At 42.3% G+C, this 6,438-nt stretch overlaps 1 protein-coding gene across 1 annotated transcript in view; it reads right to left on the bottom strand.

Annotated features, from left to right (window-relative positions):
- Positions 1-6,438, bottom strand: part of LOC105742471 (putative protein ZNF720) — a 35,417-nt gene that overhangs the window by 28,447 nt on the left and 532 nt on the right. The gene's annotated exons all lie outside the window — the stretch shown is intronic.

The following is a 6,438-nucleotide window of genomic DNA, read 5'->3' as shown; positions in this document are numbered from 1 at the left end:
AGAGTACAAAACTTTCATAACACAGAAACAATGAAAAGTGTATACAGGCAACATTGAAAATGGAAGAACATATTTACAAATTGTACAACTGAAGAGGGTTCATATTCGAAACACAGAAACTCTTAATATCCCAAAAGAAAAGAAAAAAAAAAAAAAAGAAAGAAAAGAAAAGAAAAACCAATTTTACCCCTACTAAAAGTATACAACAGATCTAAACAGAAATTTCTATTCTTTTTTTTTTTGTGGAACCGGGGATTGAACTCAGAACCTTGCACTTGCCAGGCAAATGCTTATTCTACTGAGCTATCTCCCCAGCCCCAAAGAGAGGGGCCTACAGGCTGCTTTCATGATGTAGCTACTATTTTTTTTTGCAAAACCGGGGATTGAACTCAGGCCCTTGTGCTTGTCAGGGAAGCGCTTATTCCACTGAGCCATCTCCCCAGCCCCAAACAGAAATTTCTTAAAGGAAAGCACACAAGTGGTCAATACATACATGAAAAGAATGTTCCACATTACTAATAATAGGGAAAAAGAAAACTGAAAATCACAATGAAATATCACCTGACCCAAGAAATGTCACTACAACCTAATGTTATATAGGCTAAACATACGTGCTGACAAGGATGTGAAAAAGGGAACCCTTGCACACTGCTGGTGGAAATGTACATTAGCATAGATACTGTGGTTAAAAGCAATGGATGTTACTCAAAGAGTTAAAAATGGAACCATAATACAATTCAGCAACCCCTCTACTAGGAATATGTCAAAAGAAAAGGAAGTAACTACATCAAAGGAGACATACAGATGCACACATTCACTGCAGCCAAAATACAAAGTATCTATCACTGTATTTATACTAGATAAATCAAGTGTGAGAAAATAGGCACCATGGAACATTACTGAATCATAGAAAAGAATGAAGTTCCATAATTTATGTCCATATGGAAAAAACTGGGGACCAATACACTGAATAAAATAAGCGAAGCCGAAAAGTACTGCGTGGTTTCACTTTTATGTGAAATGCAAGAAAGCTGATTCTGTAACTCGAGAGCACAATTGTGATGAGACTTAGGAGAGCAGGGTGAGGACACAGATGGGTAGAAGCTACAGTGGGTTCTATATTTTAATTAGATAGGCATAAAAACTCCTGATGTGATACTGCACAGCAACCTTGAATAACGATAATATACTGCTGCACATTTTTAAAAGCTACATGATAAGAATTTGAAAATTTTCACCATAAAGATAAATTTTTGAAGAGATGAGTACTTTTAAATTACTGTAACTTAAACACTATGCAAATACGTATGTATGTGTCAGCTTTTAGTTGCTGTGCCAAATACCTCAGAAAAAATACTTAAAGATGGAAAGAGCCATTATGGGTAAGTTTCAAGGTGCTGTATCCATGTCTAGACGGTTCCATGGCAGAATGGTACGGTGAATGACACCTACATACCTCACGGTAGCCAGGAGCACACAGCAAACAAAAAGGGAAGAGAAATAACATGCCCTTCAAAGCACGGCTCCGGGGGCCTACTTCACCTTACCAGGCCTCCCTCTGACTATCCTATGCAGCTATGCATTCACGGATGGGCTAGTCCATTGGTGAGCATAGCACCCTATGGTCCAATCACCTAGAAATCTCATAACCTGATCAGCTCAGTCAAGACTGCTGATGGAATCAGATCCCCCTGAAACACAACCCTTTACCAAATAAGCACACACAGGTCCTGATTCTGCTTCTCTGGCTCTAATATCCTCTATATAATGAACAAAGCATTAAGTCTCACCAACTTCAGCCTGCTCAAGTCCAAGTGCAGTCTCTGGACTGAAGGCAGCTCTTAGGCCTGAGTCCTTGTGAAAAGAAAACAAAGTTGCAAACTTCCAACACATGATTGCTCAGAGTACATGTTACCATTCCCAGAAGAGAAGGGCAACAAGGGCTGGGGAGATGGCTCAATGGAATAAGCGCTTCCCTGGCAAGCGCAAGCGCCTGAGTTCATGTCCCAGTTCTGCAAAAAAAAAAAAAAAAGTAGGGCAACAAGAAGTATCTGACTAAAGCAGGGCCAAAAGCTATCAGGGCCGACATCACCTGCTGCAGATCTAGGTCATCATCGGATCTACACATATAGTAGCAAGACGCAAGCTCCAGGGTCTGGCCAGCCCAGCGCCTAAGGCCTTCCGGTTGCTTTTCACCTGGCCCAACTCCTGGGCGGGCACTGCTTACTGCCTCCTGCTTTCCTCAACACACATTCCCAGTTCCTGGCACCTCTAAGCTCACGGAGTCTCCACAGCAGCTGCAGCCTCGCCCAGACACTTTCTCCCACCACTTTCTCAAGGCCATGTTATAACAATTCAGCATGAGTCACTTCCTCTAAAGTCACCTGAAGCTGTACAAAAACTAGGTCTGTTCAGGTACTAGTAAGATCAGAGGCAAGTTTACATTAAGCCAAGATAGCGCTCACGTGTTATAACCTGTTCACATCAGCATGCCAAGCTTTCCTTTCTTGCATATCTTACTCTGAATGTTCAATTTCTTTTTCCTTTCCCAGTTTAAATAATGAACTCTAATAAAGCTCTTTAAATACAGTGTAAACAAGCTGGGTAAAATAAACAATGGATCACAAATGGATTCATTTTGTTCTCAGAATCATATAGAGGACTCTGTAATTACTATGCCCAGAAGAGAAGGGCGCTAGGAAACACCCTGGTTGGTTATGTTAACTATGACACTGGCTGCGTGGATGCATATATGTCAAAGAAAAAATATATCTTAATATATGCAGATTATGTCAACTGTATTTCAATAAATCTGTAAAAGGATGCACACAAACCTGAAGTTATAAAGGAAAGATACAAACTTAAATAGATAAGAGAAACTAAGAATCCATTAATCACTCCAGTAGCTTAGAAAAGGGCAAATTTTATAAGTGGAGAGTCCTTAGCAAAAGAACAAATTGTAACTACACTGAAAATGAACATACCACAGAGAACAGCAATGCCAAACACTGGTTCTTTTAAAAGATTAATGAATCTGAGAATTCTGATAAACTTGATAATGAAAAATTACACATATCAATTATGTATTAAATTATATATACACATACATACATACATATATATGAAGAGAGGGAGCGAGAGAAAGAGGGGTGGGGGAGAGACCATGAGCGCACTCACAAGAAAACTTGTGCTCAGTTTACAGGGGACACATTCCAGGCAAGAGAACTTTGATTTTTTTTTTTTTTTGAAACAAGGTCTCACTGCAATTTAGGCTGGCCTCCGACTCACAGGAATCCTCCTGCCTCAGTCTCCTAAGTGTTGGGATTACAGGCATCCACCACTATGCCCAACTCTGGGAAAGGCAATAGAGTATACTCACACAAACCAGATGTCACAGTCTACCACCCACTAGCCACTGTCATATGTAGTCCATCATTAAAAAACCAGGCATGGTGGTACATGCCTGTAATCCCAACACTCAGAGGTGGAGGCAGGAAAAGCAGCAAATTTGAGGTCACTCTAAACTACACAGTGAAGCTGGGTGTGGTAGCACATTCCTGTAATCCCAGGAATTTGGGGCTGGGGTAGGAGGATCCTTGGAGTTGAGACCAGCCTGGGCTACAAAGTGAGCTCAAGACCAGCCTGAACTGCACAGCTATACACGACCCTATCTCAAAAAGACCAAAAACAACACCCTACACAGTGAGACCCTGCCTCAACAAACATATGAACACATCATTATGCAGCACATGACTGTATGTTATCAATCAGCATACATCGAACAAAGAGATTACTAGACCATCTGAATTAAAAACACAACACTTAAGATATCTAATTATAAAAGCAAACTATAATACATTCAAAAGTTTTCTCAGGAATTTATTTTTATTGTGTTTTTAATGTATTTGTTACAGGGTCTCACTATCGGTTCAGACTGTAGTGATCCTCCTGTTTTTAGCCTCCCAGCACTGGGATTACAGGCGTGTGTCACCACACCTGGTCTCAGTGGCCAGCTCAGCACGCCTGAGGGTAGGGTGAGGGGATCAAACCCTGGACACCGTACTTGCCTAAGCAGGCACTTAGTCCTCTGAATTATCTTGCCAGCCCAGGAATTTATTTTTAAATGAATTTAAATAAGCAACAATATTAAATAAGAAAATATGCATAAATTTGGGCCATATTAACATAGAAATTCTATTCATCAAACAAAATTATTATAGGGTGGAAAAGAGAAGTACCAGGTAGGGAGAAATTTTTTTGCCTCACATGACTAAAAACACTTTAATTATAAAATATTATTTGGTCCAGCGTCTCACTATGCAGCTAAGACTCAGTGATCCTCCTGTCTCAACTGGGATTACAGGCGTGCACCACCACGCCTAGTTTTGATGGCTGGCTCAGTTCAGCATGGCATGTGTTAACGTGGATTGAACCCAGGTCCTTGGGCTTGTCATCACACACTTAGACTGCCGAGCTATCTCCCTGGCCCAATATTTATTTATTGATACAGGGCCTTGCTACGCAGTTTGGATTCATAGTGATCTTCCTGTCTTAGCCTCCCTACAGCTGAGGTCACAGGCGTGCACCACCACGCCCAGTTCCAGCATGAAATACTGAGATCAAACTCCGTGACCTTGCACTTGCCAGGCAGACGCACATGCCGCTGAGCTATCTCCCCAGACCTCACTAAACACTTTAAGTAAGGAAAGGCCAGAGACCCCGGAAGAAAGGCAGACAAGAGACCTGAAAAGGTACTTCACATGAGATACCAAATGTTCAGTAGTTACCAAAAATCTCAGTATCTTTAGAAACTAGAGAAACACAAAATTACATTGTGCAGGTAGCCAAAGAACCAGTACTGAGGAAGACATATGACAACTGAAAACTCATGAACTGAAGATGGAGGGAGAGTTGCTATTATTCATTTGGGCAAACAGCTTGGCTGATAATCCCCCAGCATAGACACTGATATAGAGATCAGTGCACGTACGTACCACTGTAACATGTAAGGAGATAGCAGTATTAGTACAAAGGGGTGAAATCCAGCAAGCAGGCACAAGAGAAACTACATTCAGGAAAAAGACAATGGGGGGGTGCACTTTCCATGAGTCAGCCACACCCTAGGAATTACACACCCAATTCAATAAGTGGTGTGAAACTCCCCATCAATTTTACTTGCTGCCACCTGCGTGTGATACTTTGTATCTACACTCACTTAAAAAGGAACCACACAGAATTTATAAGAAATATGTAGCATTTATAAGAAAAAAAAAAATTGGAAAGGCACACAGGAGAATTACACACACCATGTAATTCATTACAAGTCACCATTTCCCTCCCAACTACCCTCTAAATTCTGATCTACCTATCAAAATCTCAACATGCATAATTTGCAATGGAAGAGAGCAAATCCTAAATATTCTCAAATTCTCTCTCTCTCTCTCTCTCTCTCTCTTGTATTTTAGGGAAGGGTCTACAGGGTCTCACTGCATAGATCAGACTCATAGTGATCCACCTGTTGGCTGCCTCCCAAGACCTGGGATTATGGGCTCGCATCACACCCAGTCTCAATCTGAACTGAACATCCAGGGCCCTTCGCCTGCCTGTGGGGGCTTTAATCCGCTGATCTATTTGTTTGGCCCTTCAAATTCTTTCTAAAGACCAAAAAAATATGCATTACCCAAGAAAATTACCAAAGAAACTTCTATATTATAAGAATAACAGGGGCAGCTATCATCACCTGACACGAACATATATTACGAATCTATATTAATGCAACAACAAATGCCAAGGAATAACAGTACAAACGAAGGGCCGGCCAAACAGTTCAGTGGATTAAAGCGCCTGCCGTGCAGTCCCCGCCCCTGGGGCACGCTGAGTCAAAGATTGAGACTAGGCGTGGTGGTGTGCACCTGCAATCCCAGCTCTTGGGAGGCTGTAAAAAGGCGGATCACTAAGAGTCCAATCTATGCAGTGAGACCCTGAACACTCTGTAGACCCTTCCCTAAAATACAGGAGAAACAACAACAAAAAACCCAAATGAAATCCAGAGATCAATCCATATGGATGTAAGAATTATCTATATTGTTCAGGGCGACAGGAAAACTAATGTAAATCGAACTACATTAAGAATAGCATTAAAGGAATGGATTAAACACAATCGAAATTGCGGTTTGGGGCCAGGGACATAGATCGTGACAGCGATCAAGTCCTTAGTACCAAAACTAAAGGTAAAGAACACGTGCAGATAGAATTGAAGGAATCTGTCGCCAGATGGGGGCAGCTTGGCCGGTGGTGCCGCGGGCCGCAAGGCTCAGGCGTGGGGGCCCCGCTCGCTACGCCCTGGGAAAGCTCGGGGGAGAAGGCGCGATCGGGGGCCCTCCAGGTGGCCGCCGCACCCCGCGGGGGACGCGCGCTGCAGGCAGCTCCGCGCCGAGG

Source organism: Octodon degus, unplaced genomic scaffold (genome assembly GCF_000260255.1).
Source record: "Octodon degus isolate 3935 unplaced genomic scaffold, OctDeg1.0 scaffold00054, whole genome shotgun sequence".
NCBI lineage: Eukaryota > Metazoa > Chordata > Mammalia > Rodentia > Octodontidae > Octodon > Octodon degus.
The sequence above is the reverse complement of the archived record's forward strand: the minus strand, read 5'-3'. Positions and strand labels throughout refer to the sequence as shown.